Genomic DNA, 15,465 nt, shown 5'->3' on the forward strand with positions numbered 1-15,465 from the left:
ATTCTCAGCATTTTTCATTCCATTTCACAATTTAACCAGTTCTCTGCCAAACTGATCATGTGATAAATGGAATAACGTCCCACACCTTTCAACACTGACATTTGTTCTCATTTTTATTAATCTGCAATATTCACAATACATCCGTTTAAAAAATCGCAACAATCAGTCAAAGTTGCGACAGTGATTCAGCCTGTCTATCCCTCGAGATGTCTAAGGCATCTGTGAATGCCCGTTGGTGCGTGTAAATTTTTGGTTTTGTGTGTCTCTGTGTCTGTCTATCTCTATTTTTGTCTCTGTGTATGTGCAACTGTCTGTGGAAATAATCACCATGAATTTGGTATGTCCTGGAACTTATAAAATAGACTTGGGGAAAATAATACGGTTGTGAACTTTTGTATCGGCTTTGGTTCAGTGGCAGCATTCTCGACTGAATCAGGAGTTTGTGTGTTCAAGTCGCACTCCTTGGACTTGAGCATATCATCTTGGCTAACACTCACGTGCTGCACTTGGGGAATTTTGCAATGTTGAAGCTGTTGACTTTCGGATGAAATGTTAAATTGAAGCTCCGTCTGCACCCTCGGGTGGATATGAAAGGTCCCAGTGCATTACTCGAAATAGAGTAGGAGAGTTGCCCCCGTGTCAATATTCCTAAAAATGTTCGTAAATGCTCACTAAAAGACTATGTGCATGTGTTTGTATGTGAGGTTGGGGTTGAAGCCCAATTTGTCACAGAGACAGAATCCAAGCTCTCACAGGGCCAGGATAACCGAGTGGTGAAGTCGTTGGCCTTAAACTTCAAAGGGTTTTTCCACCGTGGGTTCTTCCCCACTCCTGGTTTCTATTTATTTTAACACAGATTTCCTCCCATTCTGATCAGTGATGTCCGATTTCCATCGGTTGAATCAACAATTTTCTCTAACGATGTTTCACTCTGAACCGATAATGAAATGAAATTGTGAAATGTATCTGTGTCGCTCGGTCTCTGCCTCTCTCTCTCTCTCTCCACAGAGCTGTGTATGTGTTTGTATGTCTGAGTCTTTGTCTCTCTCAGTCTGACTCACTCTGTCTGTCCCTGTTTCTCCGTTTGTGTCAGTCTCTCAATCTGTCTCTTTCTCACGGTGCCCACGACTGTTCTAATGGGATTCTCTCAGATTCTTTGTCTGACTGGCTCTCTCTTTCCCATCATTTCGGTCTGTCCATTTCTTTGCCTGTCTCTGTAAGTCCCTGCCTCTAACCTGAGAAGTATTTCCATCATTTTCTGTTTTAGTCTCTATCTCTTTCTCTCTATCTGTCTCTCTCCTTGTCACTTTCTTTATCATTGTCTTTCTCTCACTCTTTCCCTTTCTCTCTGAATAGATCAAACACACAAATCTCAGTCTCTGTATGTGTTTGAGCCTTTTTCTCACCCAATCTGCCTCTCCTTCTCAGTCTCACACTTTCTGTCTCTCGTTGTCTCTATCTCGGTGTCTGTCTCTCCCTGTTTGTCGGTTTATCTCTGTCTCTCAATGTGTCTGTCGACTTCTCATGGTGTCCAGTTCTGTTCACAGCTCGATTCCTGCTCCGACAGAGCAGCTGTCCATCAGTTACTCGTTAGTATAGTGGTGAGTATCCCCGCCTGTCACGCGGGAGACCGTGGTTCAATTCCCCGCCGGGAGGCAGATGTTTCAAAATATTGATTTTTACTTCTGCTTCTTGGTAGAGATACATGTTAAAAATTCCAGAGCGAAATCGAACTGTGAAAATACAGGTAGAGGAGTTTGCCTCTTCCAGATTTTTAGCAAACGGAGACTTTTTCAGGATTCTTTGGCCGTCTGCTGCACAGAGATGGATGACTGAGCTTTTACTTAGTAACGTTTAAAAAGTCAGCGACACAGTAGTCGTGGCCGAGTGGTTGAGGCGATGGACTAGAAATCCATTGGGATTTTCCCGCGCAGGTTCGAATCCTGCCGACTACGATTCTCAGCATTTTTCATTCAATTTCACCAGTTCTCTGCCAAACTGATCATGTGATAAAAGGAATAACGTCCCACACCTTTCAACACTGACATTTGTTCTCATTTTTATTAATCTGCAATATTCACGATACATCCGTTTAAAAAATCGCAACAATCAGTCAAAGTTGCGACAGTGATTCAGCCTGTCTATCCCTCGAGATGTCTAAGGAATCTGTGCATGCCCGTTGGTGCGTGTAAATTTTTGGTTATGTGTGTCTCTGTGTCTGTCTATCTCTATTTTTGTCTCTGTGTATGTGCAACTGGCTGTGGAAATCATCACCATGAATTTGGTATGTGCTGGAACTTATAAAAACGACTTGGGGAAAATAATACGGTTGTGAACTTTTGTATCGGCTTCGGTTCAGTGGCAGCATTCTCGACTGAATCAGGAGTTTGTGTGTTCAAGTCGCATTCCTTGCATTTGAGCATATCATCTTGGCTAACACTCAAGTGCAGCACTTGGGGAATTTTGCAATGTTGAAGCTGTTGACTTTCGGATGAAATGTTAAATTGAAGCTCCGTCTGCACCCTCGGGTGGATATGAAAGGTCCCAGAGCATTACTCGAAACAGAGTAGGAGAGTTGCCCCCGTGTCAATATTCCTCAAAATGTTCGTAAATGCTCACTAAAAGACTATGTGGATGTGTTTGTATGTGGGGTTGGGGTTGAAGCCCAGTTTGTCACAGAGACAGAATCCAAGCTCTCACAGGGCCAGGATAACCGAATGGTTAACTCGTTGGCCTTAAATTTCAAAGAGATTTTCCACCGTGGGTTCTTCCCCACTCCTGGTTTCTATTTATTTTAACACAGATTTCCTCCCATTCTGAACAGTGATGTCCGATTTTCATCGGTTGAATCAACAATTTTCTGTAACTATGTGTCACTCTGAACCGATAATGAAATGAAATTGTGAAATGTATCTGTGTCGCTCGGTCTCTGCCTCTCTCTCTCTCTCCACAGAGCTGTGTATGTGTTTGTATGTCTGAGTCTTTGTCTCTCTCAGTCTGACTCACTCCGTCTGTCCCTGTTTCTCCGTTTGTGTCAGTCTCTCAATCTGTCTCTTTCACACGGTGCCCACGTCTGTTCCAATGGGATTCTCTCAGATTCTTTGTCTGACTGGCTCTCTCTTTCCCATCATTTCGGTTTGTCCATTTCTTTGCCTGTCTCTGTTAGTCCCTGCCTCTAACCTGAGACGTATTTCCATCATTTTCTGTTTTAGTCTCTATCTCTTTCTCTCTATCTGTCTCTCTCCTTGACACTGTCTTTATCATTGTCTTTCTCTCACTCTTTCCCTTTCTCTCTTAATAGATCAAACACACAAATCTCTGTCTCGGTATGTGTTTGAGTCTTATTCTCAACCAATCTGTCTCTCCTTCTCAGTCGCACACTTTCTGTCTCTCGTTGTCTCTGTCTCTCAATGTGTCTGTCGACTTCTCATAGTGTCCAGTTGTGTTCACAGCTCGATTCCTGCTCCAACAGAGCAGCTATCCGTCAGTTCCTCGTTAGTATAGTGGTGAGTATCCCCGCCTGTCACGTGGGAGACAGGGGTTCAATTCCCCGACGAAGAGGCAGATGTTTCAAAATGTTGATTTTTACTTCTGTTTCTTGGTAGAGATACATATTAAAAATTCCAGAGCGAAATCGAACTGTGAAAATACAGGTGGAGGAGTTTGCCTCTTCCAGATTTTTAGCAAACGGAGACTTTTTCAGGATTCTTTGGCCGTCTGCTGCACAGAGATGGATGACTGAATTTTTTCTGAGTAACGTTTAAAAAGCCAGCGACACAGTAGTCGTGGCCGAGTGGTTAAGGCGATGGACTCGAAATCCATTGGGAATTTTCCCGCGCAGGTTCGAATCCTGCCGACTACGATTCTCAGCATTTTTCATTCCATTTCACAATTTAACCAGTTCTCTGCCAAACTAATCATGTGATAAATGGAATAACGTCCCACACCTTTCAACACTGACATTTGTTCTCATTTTTATTAATCTGCAATATTCACGATACATCCGTTTAAAAAATCGCAACAATCAGTCAAAGTTGCGACAGTGATTCAGCCTGTATATCCCTCGAGATGTCTAAGGCATCTGTGCATGCCCGTTGGTGCGTGTAAATTTTTGGTTATGTGTGTCTCTGTGTCTGTCTATCTCTATTTTTGTCTCTGTGTATGTGCAACTGTCTGTGGAAATCATCACCATGAATTTGGTATGTCCTGGAACTTATAAAAAAGACTTGGAGAAAATAATACGGTTGTGAACTTTTGTATCGGCTTTGGTTCAGCGGCAGCATTCTCGACTGAATCAGGAGTTTGTGTGTTCAAGTCGCACTCCTTGCATTTGAGCATATCATCTTGGCTAACACTCAAGTGCAGCACTTGGGGAATTTTGCAGTGTTGAAGCTGTTGACTTTCGGATGAAATGTTAAATTGAAGCTCCGTCTGCACCCTCGGGTGGATATGAAAGGACCCAGAGCATTACTCGAAACAGAGCAGGAGAGTTACCCCCGTGTCAATATTCCTAAAAATGTTCGTAAATGCTCACTAAAAGACTATATGCATGTGTTTGTATGTGGGCTTGGGGTTGAAGCCCAGTTTGTCACAGAGACAGAATCCAAGCTCTCACAGGGCCAGGATAGCCGAGTGGTTAAGTCGTTGGCCTTAAACTTCAAAGGGTTTTTCCCTCTGGGTTCTTCCCCACTCCTGGTTTCTATTTATTTTAACACAGATTTCCTCACATTCTGATCAGTGATGTCCGATTTTCATCGGTTGAATCAACAATTTTCTCTAACTATGTGTCACTCTAAACCGATAATGAAATGAAATTGTGAAATGTATCTGTGTCGCTCGGTCTCTGCCTCTCTCTCTCTGTCCACAGAGCTGTGTATGTGTTTGTATGTCTGAGTGTTTGTCTCTCTCAGTCAGACTCACTCTGTCTGTCCCTGTTTCTCCGTTTGTGTCAGTCTCTCAATCTGTCTCATTCTCACAGTGCCCACGTCTGTTCCAATGGGATTCTCTCAGATTCTTTGTCTGACTGGCTCTCTCTTTCCCATCATTTCGGTCTGTCCATTTCTTTGCCTGTCTCTGTTAGTCCCTGCCTCTAACCTGAGAAGTATTTCCATCATTTTCTGTTTTAATCTCTATCTCTTTCTCTCTATCTGTCTCTCTCCTTGTCACTTTCTTTATCATTGTCTTTCTCTCACTCTTTCCCTTTCTCTCTTAATAGATCAAACACACAAATCTAAGTCTCTGTATGCGTTTGTGTCTTTTTCTCACCCAATCTGCCTCTCCTTTTCTGTCTTTCGTTGTCTCTATCTCGGTGTCTGTCTCTCCCTGTTTGTCGGTTTGTCTCTGTCTCTCAATGTGTCTGTCGACTTCTCATGGTGTCCAGTTCTGTTCACAGCTCGATTCCTGCTCCGACGGAGCAGCTATCCGTCAGTTCCTCGTTAGTTTTGTGATGAGTATCCACGCGGGAGACCGGGGTTCAATTCACCGACGGGGAGGCAGATGTTTCAAAATGTTGATTTTTACTTCTGTTTCTTGGTAGAGATACATATTAAAAATTCCAGATCGAAATCGAACTGTGACAATACAGGTAGAGGAGTTTGCCTCTTCCAGATTTTTAGCAAACTGAGACTTTTTCAGGATTCTTTGGCCATCTGCTGCACAGAGATGGATGACTGAGTTTTTTCTGAGTAACTTATAAAAAGCCAGCAACACAGTAGTCGTGGCCGAGTGGTTAAAGCGATGGACTAGAAATCCATTGGGATTTTCCTGCGCTGGTTCGAATCCTGCCGACTACGATTCTCAGCATTTTTCATTCCATTTCACAATTTCACCAGTTCTCTGCCAAACTGATCATGTGATAAATGGAATAACGTCCCACACCTTTCAACACTGACATTTGTTCTCATTTTTATTAATCTGCAATATTCACGATACATCCGTTTAAAAAATCGCAACAATCAGTCAAAGTTTCGACAGTGATTCAGCCTGTCTATCCCTCGAGATGTCTGAGGCATCTGTGCATGCCAGTTGGTGCGTGTAAATTTTTGGTTATGTGTGTCTCTGTGTCTGTCTATCTCTATTTTTGTCTCTGTGTATGTGCAACTGTCAGTGGAAATCATCACCATGAATTTGGTATGTCCGGGAACTTATAAAAAAGACTTAGGGAAAATAATACGGTTGTGAACTTTTGTATCGGCTTTGGTTCAGTGGCAGCATTCTCGACTGAATCAGGAGTTTGTGTGTTCAAGTCGCACTCCTTGGACTTGAGCATATCATCTTGGCTAACACTCAAGTGCAGCACTTGGGGAATTTTGCAATGTTGAAGCTGTTGACTTTCGGATGAAAAGTTAAATTGAAGCTCCGTCTGCACCCTCGGGTGGATATGAAAGGTCCCAGAGCATGACTCGAAACAGAGTAGGAGAGTTGCCCCCGTGTCAATATTCCTAAAAATGTTCGTAAATGCTCACTAAAAGACTATGTGCATGTGTTTGTATGTGGGGTTGGGGTTGAAGCCCAATTTGGCACAGAGACAGAATCCAAGCTCTCACAGAGCCAGGATAACCGAGTGGTTAAGTCGTTGGCCTTAAACTTCAAAGGGTTTTTCCACCGTGGGTTCTTCCCCACTCCTGGTTTCTATTCATTTTAACACAGATTTCCTCAGATTCTGATCAGTGATGTCCGATTTTCATCGGTTGAATCAACAATTTTCTCTAAATATGTGTCACTCTGAACCGATAATGAAATGAAATTGTGAAATGTATCTGTGTCGCTCGGTCTCTGCCTCTCTCTCTCTCTCCACAGAGCTGTGTATGTGATTGTATGTCTGAGTCTTTGTCTCTCTCAGTCTGACTCACTCTGTCTGTCCCTGTTTCTCCGTTTGTGTCAGTCTCTCAATCTCTCTCTTTCTCACGGTGCCCACGTCTGTTCCAATGGGATTCTCTCAGATTCTTTGTCTGACTGGCTCTCTCTTTCCCATCATTTCGGTCTGTCCATTTCTTTGCCTGTCTCTGTTAGTCCATGCCTCTAACCTGAGAAGTATTTCCATCATTTTCTGTTTTAGTCTCTATCTCTTTCTCTCTATCTGTCTCTCTCCTTGTCACTGGCTTTATCATTGTCTTTCTCTCACTCTTTCCCTTTCTCTCTTAATAGATCACACACACACATCTCTGTCTCTGTATTTGTTTGAGTCTTTTTCTCACCCAATCTGCCTCTCCTTCTCAGTCTCACACTTTCTGTCTCTCGTTGTCTCTATTTCGGTGTCTGTCTCTCCCTGTTTGTCGGTTTGTCTCTGTCTCTCAATGTGTCTGTCGACTTCTCATGGTGTCCAGTTCTGTTCACAGCTCGATTCCTGCTCCGACAGAGCAGCTACCCGTCAGTTCCTCGTTCGTATAGTGGTGAGTATTCCCCCTGTCACGCGGGTGACCGGGGTTCAATTCCCCGCTGCGAGGTAGATGTTTCAAAATATTGATTTTTACTTCTGTTTCTTGGTAGAGACACATATTAAAAATTCCAGAGCGAAATCGAATTGTAAAAATACAGGTCGAGGAGTTTGCCTCTTCCAGATTTTTAGCAAACGGAGACTTTTTCAGGATTCTTTGGCCGTCTGCTGCACAGAGATGGATGACTGAGCTTTTTCTGAGTAACGTTTAAAAAGCCAGTGACACAGTCGTCGTGGCCGAGTGGTTAAGGCGATGGACTAGAAATCCATTGGGATTTTCCCGCGCAGGTTCGAATCCTGCCGACTGCGATTCTTAGCATTTTTCATTCCATTTCACAATTTAACCAGTTCTCTGCCAAACTAATCATGTGATAAATGGAATAACGTCCCACACCTTTCAACACTGACATTTGTTCTCATTTTTATTAATCTGCAATATTCACGATACATCCGTTTAAAAAATCGCAACAATCAGTCAAAGTTGCGACAGTGATTCAGCCTGTATATCCCTCGAGATGTCTAAGGCATCTGTGCATGCCCGTTGGTGCGTGTAAATTTTTGGTTATGTGTGTCTCTGTGTCTGTCTATCTCTATTTTTGTCTCTGTGTATGTGCAACTGTCTGTGGAAATCATCACCATGAATTTGGTATGTCCTGGAACTTATAAAAAAGACTTGGAGAAAATAATACGGTTGTGAACTTTTGTATCGGCTTTGGTTCAGCGGCAGCATTCTCGACTGAATCAGGAGTTTGTGTGTTCAAGTCGCACTCCTTGCATTTGAGCATATCATCTTGGCTAACACTCAAGTGCAGCACTTGGGGAATTTTGCAGTGTTGAAGCTGTTGACTTTCGGATGAAATGTTAAATTGAAGCTCCGTCTGCACCCTCGGGTGGATATGAAAGGACCCAGAGCATTACTCGAAACAGAGCAGGAGAGTTACCCCCGGGTCAATATTCCTAAAAATGTTCGTAAATGCTCACTAAAAGACTATGTGCATGTGTTTGTATGTGGGCTTGGGGTTGAAGCCCAGTTTGTCACAGAGACAGAATCCAAGCTCTCACAGGGCCAGGATAGCCGAGTGGTTAAGTCGTTGGCCTTAAACTTCAAAGGGTTTTTCCCTCTGGGTTCTTCCCCACTCCTGGTTTCTATTTATTTTAACACAGAGTTCCTCACATTCTGATCAGTGATGTCCGATTTTCATCGGTTGAATCAACAATTTTCTCTAACTATGTGTCACTCTAAACCGATAATGAAATGAAATTGTGAAATGTATCTGTGTCGCTCGGTCTCTGCCTCTCTCTCTCTGTCCACAGAGCTGTGTATGTGTTTGTATGTCTGAGTGTTTGTCTCTCTCAGTCAGACTCACTCTGTCTGTCCCTGTTTCTCCGTTTGTGTCAGTCTCTCAATCTGTCTCATTCTCACAGTGCCCACGTCTGTTCCAATGGGATTCTCTCAGATTCTTTGTCTGACTGGCTCTCTCTTTCCCATCATTTCGGGCTGTCCATTTCTTTGCCTGTCTCTGTTAGTCCCTGCCTCTAACCTGAGAAGTATTTCCATCATTTTCTGTTTTAATCTCTATCTCTTTCTCTCTATCTGTCTCTCTCCTTGTCACTTTCTTTATCATTGTCTTTCTCTCACTCTTTCCCTTTCTCTCTTAATAGATCAAACACACAAATCTAAGTCTCTGTATGCGTTTGTGTCTTTTTCTCACCCAATCTGCCTCTCCTTTTCTGTCTTTCGTTGTCTCTATCTCGGTGTCTGTCTCTCCCTGTTTGTCGGTTTGTCTCTGTCTCTCAATGTGTCTGTCGACTTCTCATGGTGTCCAGTTCTGTTCACAGCTCGATTCCTGCTCCGACGGAGCAGCTATCCGTCAGTTCCTCGTTAGTTTTGTGATGAGTATCCACGCGGGAGACCGGGGTTCAATTCACCGACGGGGAGGCAGATGTTTCAAAATGTTGATTTTTACTTCTGTTTCTTGGTAGAGATACATATTAAAAATTCCAGATCGAAATCGAACTGTGACAATACAGGTAGAGGAGTTTGCCTCTTCCAGATTTTTAGCAAACTGAGACTTTTTCAGGATTCTTTGGCCATCTGCTGCACAGAGATGGATGACTGAGTTTTTTCTGAGTAACTTATAAAAAGCCAGCAACACAGTAGTCGTGGCCGAGTGGTTAAAGCGATGGACTAAAAATCCATTGGGATTTTCCTGCGCTGGTTCGAATCCTGCCGACTACGATTCTCAGCATTTTTCATTCAATTTCACCAGTTCTCTGCCAAACTGATCATGTGATAAATGGAATAACGTCCCACACCTTTCAACACTGACATTTGTTCTCATTTTTATTAATCTGCAATATTCACGATACATCCGTTTAAAAAATCGCAACAATCAGTCAAAGTTTCGACAGTGATTCAGCCTGTCTATCCCTCGAGATGTCTGAGGCATCTGTGCATGCCAGTTGGTGCGTGTAAATTTTTGGTTATGTGTGTCTCTGTGTTTGTCTATCTCTATTTTTGTCTCTGTGTATGTGCAACTGTCAGTGGAAATCATCACCATGAATTTGGTATGTCCTGGAACTTATAAAAAAGACTTGGAGAAAATAATACGGTTGTGAACTTTTGTATCGGCTTTGGTTCAGCGGCAGCATTCTCGACTGAATCAGGAGTTTGTGTGTTCAAGTCGCACTCCTTGCATTTGAGCATATCATCTTGGTTAACACTCAAGTGCAGCACTTGGGGAATTTTGCAGTGTTGAAGCTGTTGACTTTCGGATGAAATGTTAAATTGAAGCTCCGTCTGCACCCTCGGGTGGATATGAAAGGACCCAGAGCATTACTCGAAACAGAGCAGGAGAGTTACCCCCGGGTCAATATTCCTAAAAATGTTCGTAAATGCTCACTAAAAGACTATGTGCATGTGTTTGTATGTGGGCTTGGGGTTGAAGCCCAGTTTGTCACAGAGACAGAATCCAAGCTCTCACAGGGCCAGGATAGCCGAGTGGTTAAGTCGTTGGCCTTAAACTTCAAAGGGTTTTTCCCTCTGGGTTCTTCCCCACTCCTGGTTTCTATTTATTTTAACACAGATTTCCTCACATTCTGATCAGTGATGTCCGATTTTCATCGGTTGAATCAACAATTTTCTCTAACTATGTGTCACTCTAAACCGATAATGAAATGAAATTGTGAAATGTATCTGTGTCGCTCGGTCTCTGCCTCTCTCTCTCTGTCCACAGAGCTGTGTATGTGTTTGTATGTCTGAGTGTTTGTCTCTCTCAGTCAGACTCACTCTGTCTGTCCCTGTTTCTCCGTTTGTGTCAGTCTCTCAATCTGTCTCATTCTCACAGTGCCCACGTCTGTTCCAATGGGATTCTCTCAGATTCTTTGTCTGACTGGCTCTCTCTTTCCCATCATTTCGGGCTGTCCATTTCTTTGCCTGTCTCTGTTAGTCCCTGCCTCTAACCTGAGAAGTATTTCCATCATTTTCTGTTTTAATCTCTATCTCTTTCTCTCTATCTGTCTCTCTCCTTGTCACTTTCTTTATCATTGTCTTTCTCTCACTCTTTCCCTTTCTCTCTTAATAGATCAAACACACAAATCTAAGTCTCTGTATGCGTTTGTGTCTTTTTCTCACCCAATCTGCCTCTCCTTTTCTGTCTTTCGTTGTCTCTATCTCGGTGTCTGTCTCTCCCTGTTTGTCGGTTTGTCTCTGTCTCTCAATGTGTCTGTCGACTTCTCATGGTGTCCAGTTCTGTTCACAGCTCGATTCCTGCTCCGACGGAGCAGCTATCCGTCAGTTCCTCGTTAGTTTTGTGATGAGTATCCACGCGGGAGACCGGGGTTCAATTCACCGACGGGGAGGCAGATGTTTCAAAATGTTGATTTTTACTTCTGTTTCTTGGTAGAGATACATATTAAAAATTCCAGATCGAAATCGAACTGTGACAATACAGGTAGAGGAGTTTGCCTCTTCCAGATTTTTAGCAAACTGGGACTTTTTCAGGATTCTTTGGCCATCTGCTGCACAGAGATGGATGACTGAGTTTTTTCTGAGTAACTTATAAAAAGCCAGCAACACAGTAGTCGTGGCCGAGTGGTTAAAGCGATGGACTAAAAATCCATTGGGATTTTCCTGCGCTGGTTCGAATCCTGCCGACTACGATTCTCAGCATTTTTCATTCCATTTCACAATTTCACCAGTTCTCTGCCAAACTGATCATGTGATAAATGGAATAACGTCCCACACCTTTCAACACTGACATTTGTTCTCATTTTTATTAATCTGCAATATTCACGATACATCCGTTTAAAAAATCGCAACAATCAGTCAAAGTTTCGACAGTGATTCAGCCTGTCTATCCCTCGAGATGTCTGAGGCATCTGTGCATGCCAGTTGGTGCGTGTAAATTTTTGGTTATGTGTGTCTCTGTGTCTGTCTATCTCTATTTTTGTCTCTGTGTATGTGCAACTGTCAGTGGAAATCATCACCATGAATTTGGTATGTCCGGGAACTTATAAAAAAGACTTAGGGAAAATAATACGGTTGTGAACTTTTGTATCGGCTTTGGTTCAGTGGCAGCATTCTCGACTGAATCAGGAGTTTGTGTGTTCAAGTCGCACTCCTTGGACTTGAGCATATCATCTTGGCTAACACTCAAGTGCAGCACTTGGGGAATTTTGCAATGTTGAAGCTGTTGACTTTCGGATGAAAAGTTAAATTGAAGCTCCGTCTGCACCCTCGGGTGGATATGAAAGGTCCCAGAGCATGACTCGAAACAGAGTAGGAGAGTTGCCCCCGTGTCAATATTCCTAAAAATGTTCGTAAATGCTCACTAAAAGACTATGTGCATGTGTTTGTATGTGGGGTTGGGGTTGAAGCCCAATTTGTCACAGAGACAGAATCCAAGCTCTCACAGAGCCAGGATAACCGAGTGGTTAAGTCGTTGGCCTTAAACTTCAAAGGGTTTTTCCACCGTGGGTTCTTCCCCACTCCTGGTTTCTATTCATTTTAACACAGATTTCCTCAGATTCTGATCAGTGATGTCCGATTTTCATCGGTTGAATCAACAATTTTCTCTAAATATGTGTCACTCTGAACCGATAATGAAATGAAATTGTGAAATGTATCTGTGTCGCTCGGTCTCTGCCTCTCTCTCTCTCTCCACAGAGCTGTGTATGTGATTGTATGTCTGAGTCTTTGTCTCTCTCAGTCTGACTCACTCTGTCTGTCCCTGTTTCTCCGTTTGTGTCAGTCTCTCAATCTCTCTCTTTCTCACGGTGCCCACGTCTGTTCCAATGGGATTCTCTCAGATTCTTTGTCTGACTGGCTCTCTCTTTCCCATCATTTCGGTCTGTCCATTTCTTTGCCTGTCTCTGTTAGTCCATGCCTCTAACCTGAGAAGTATTTCCATCATTTTCTGTTTTAGTCTCTATCTCTTTCTCTCTATCTGTCTCTCTCCTTGTCACTGGCTTTATCATTGTCTTTCTCTCACTCTTTCCCTTTCTCTCTTAATAGATCACACACACACATCTCTGTCTCTGTATTTGTTTGAGTCTTTTTCTCACCCAATCTGCCTCTCCTTCTCAGTCTCACACTTTCTGTCTCTCGTTGTCTCTATTTCGGTGTCTGTCTCTCCCTGTTTGTCGGTTTGTCTCTGTCTCTCAATGTGTCTGTCGACTTCTCATGGTGTCCAGTTCTGTTCACAGCTCGATTCCTGCTCCGACAGAGCAGCTACCCGTCAGTTCCTCGTTCGTATAGTGGTGAGTATTCCCCCTGTCACGCGGGTGACCGGGGTTCAATTCCCCGCTGGGAGGTAGATGTTTCAAAATATTGATTTTTACTTCTGTTTCTTGGTAGAGACACATATTAAAAATTCCAGAGCGAAATCGAATTGTAAAAATACAGGTCGAGGAGTTTGCCTCTTCCAGATTTTTAGCAAGCGGAGACTTTTTCAGGATTCTTTGGCCGTCTGCTGCACAGAGATGGATGACTGAGCTTTTTCTGAGTAACGTTTAAAAAGCCAGCGACACAGTCGTCGTGGCCGAGTGGTTAAGGCGATGGACTAGAAATCCATTGGGATTTTCCCGCGCAGGTTCGAATCCTGCCGACTGCGATTCTTAGCATTTTTCATTCCATTTCACAATCGAACCAGTTCCAAACTGATCATGTGATAAATGGTATAACATCCCACACTTTTCAACACTGACATTTGTTCTCATTTTTATTAATCTGAAATATTCACGACACATCCGTTGAAATAATCGCAACAATCAGTCAAAGTTGCGACAGTGATTCAGCCTGTCTATCCCTCGAGATGTCTAAGGCATCTGTGCATGCCCGTTGGTGCGTGTAAATTTTGAATGGTGCGTGTAAAGACAAAGACATGGACAAAGAAAGCGACAAAGAGAGAGAGAGAGAGATAGTGAGAGAGAAGATAGAGAGAGCGAGAGATAGAGATAAAAACAGAAAATGAAGGAAATACTCAGCAGGTTAGAGACAGGGTCGAACAGAGACAGGCAAAGAGAGACAGGCAGGCAGAGACATAGACAGACGGTAATGATGGGAAAGATAGAGACAGTCAGACAGAGAGACTGAGAGAATCCCATTGCAACAGAACTGGACACTGTGTGAAAGACACGGGCAGATTGAGAGACCGAGACAAACAGGGAAACAGGGAGAGACAGAGTGAGTCAGAGAGAGGCAGAGTAAGGGAGACAAAGGCTCAAACACGCAAACACATGCACAGATCTCTAAAGAGACAGAGGTAGTGAGTGAGGCAGAGACTGAGAAAACGATTCCATTTCTTTATCTGTTCAGAATGTCATAGAATTGCAGTAAAATGCAGATTCAACAGATTCTTACTGCAGTTGTACAGGGCCTTGGTGAGGCCTCACCTGTAATAGTGTGTTTAGTTTTGGTCTCCTAATCTGATGAAGGACGTTCTTGCTATTGAGGGAGTGAAGCAAAAGTTCACCAGATTGATTCTCGGGATGGCTGGACTTTCATATGAGGAGAGACTGGATCAACTGGGTTTTTTACATTGGAGTTTAGAAGGATGAGAGGGGATTTCGTAGAAACATAAAGATTCTGGCGGGACGGGACAGGTTAGATGCAGGTAACTTGTTCCGATGTTGGGGAAGTCCAGAACCAGGGCACAGAGCCGTGGGATAGCCCTCTTTCCGTGGTGCCAATTATATCATATTCATTAATTGCTACCTGTGCAGTTAATTCATTCACCTTATTACGAATACTCCTCGCATTGATGCACTGAGCCTTCAGGCTTATCTTTTTAACACACTTTGTCCCTTTAGACTTTTGCTGTAATGTGGCCCTTTTTGAAAGGAATGACAAGGGTGTATGCAGTTACAGGAGGATGTGAGGGGAAACAAACATAATACGAGGGGAAGAGTACATCCGCGATGGACCAGTATGAGATCAAAAAGAATGGAAATATAAGGGGAATATCTTCATCCGTGTGCCGGAGAGGAGGAAGCCTAACTATAGGTCCTCATCCAGTGGGAGACGGGAGCAAGGATAGAGGCGGGTTTGACAATACTACGGAAGGATGCGTCATTGGAATAAAACCTGCCCGAACCTACATTACACGTATCAAGGGCGAGGAGAATATTGTGTGGTAACTAGCCTGGGAATTACGTTACTCCAAGACTGTCGGTGGCAGCGGGAACAGCACGCATGACATGCCAGGAAGACAATGACATGAAATATAAGTGATGAGATTAAGCAAGATATTGATGTTTACATGGAAGAGCAAGCAGAATCAATTCCCCTGTTACTTGAAGATTTAACTAGCTCAAGAAATAACCTTAAAAGATATTAAGAGCTGAAGGAGAAAGCTGAAGAACTGGAAGTGAAATAAAGGATAACCTGAAAAACCCGCCTTGGTACTTGAGATTATACATCACTGGATAAGGATCCTTTCCCATACCCGAGTGGCAATACAGATAGTAATAGCCTTGAGTTGGTTGGTGATGTTATGTAACAAGTGCAAAGACAGGCGAGGCTTACCCGA

The 15,465-nt window shown here is 43.2% G+C and overlaps 6 non-coding genes across 6 annotated transcripts; all 6 read left to right on the top strand.

The window, feature by feature from the left end:
• Window positions 1-1,873: 1,873 nt before the first annotated feature.
• trnas-aga (transfer RNA serine (anticodon AGA)) lies at window positions 1,874-1,955 on the top strand. Its single transcript has one exon. It is a non-coding gene; the product is annotated as a tRNA-Ser (tRNA).
• Window positions 1,956-3,779: 1,824 nt separating this feature from the next.
• Window positions 3,780-3,862, top strand: trnas-cga (transfer RNA serine (anticodon CGA)). The gene has a single exon. It is a non-coding gene; the product is annotated as a tRNA-Ser (tRNA).
• A 3,800-nt stretch (window positions 3,863-7,662) lies between these two features.
• Window positions 7,663-7,744, top strand: trnas-aga (transfer RNA serine (anticodon AGA)). Its single transcript has one exon. It is a non-coding gene; the product is annotated as a tRNA-Ser (tRNA).
• Window positions 7,745-9,592: 1,848 nt separating this feature from the next.
• trnaf-aaa (transfer RNA phenylalanine (anticodon AAA)) lies at window positions 9,593-9,674 on the top strand. The gene has a single exon. It is a non-coding gene; the product is annotated as a tRNA-Phe (tRNA).
• A 1,840-nt stretch (window positions 9,675-11,514) lies between these two features.
• Window positions 11,515-11,596, top strand: trnaf-aaa (transfer RNA phenylalanine (anticodon AAA)). Its single transcript has one exon. It is a non-coding gene; the product is annotated as a tRNA-Phe (tRNA).
• Window positions 11,597-13,466: 1,870 nt separating this feature from the next.
• On the top strand, window positions 13,467-13,548 carry trnas-aga (transfer RNA serine (anticodon AGA)). The gene has a single exon. It is a non-coding gene; the product is annotated as a tRNA-Ser (tRNA).
• Window positions 13,549-15,465: the final 1,917 nt, after the last annotated feature.

The sequence above is a fragment of the Pristiophorus japonicus genome, chromosome 23 (genome assembly GCF_044704955.1).
Source record: "Pristiophorus japonicus isolate sPriJap1 chromosome 23, sPriJap1.hap1, whole genome shotgun sequence".
Lineage (NCBI taxonomy): Eukaryota > Metazoa > Chordata > Chondrichthyes > Pristiophoridae > Pristiophorus > Pristiophorus japonicus.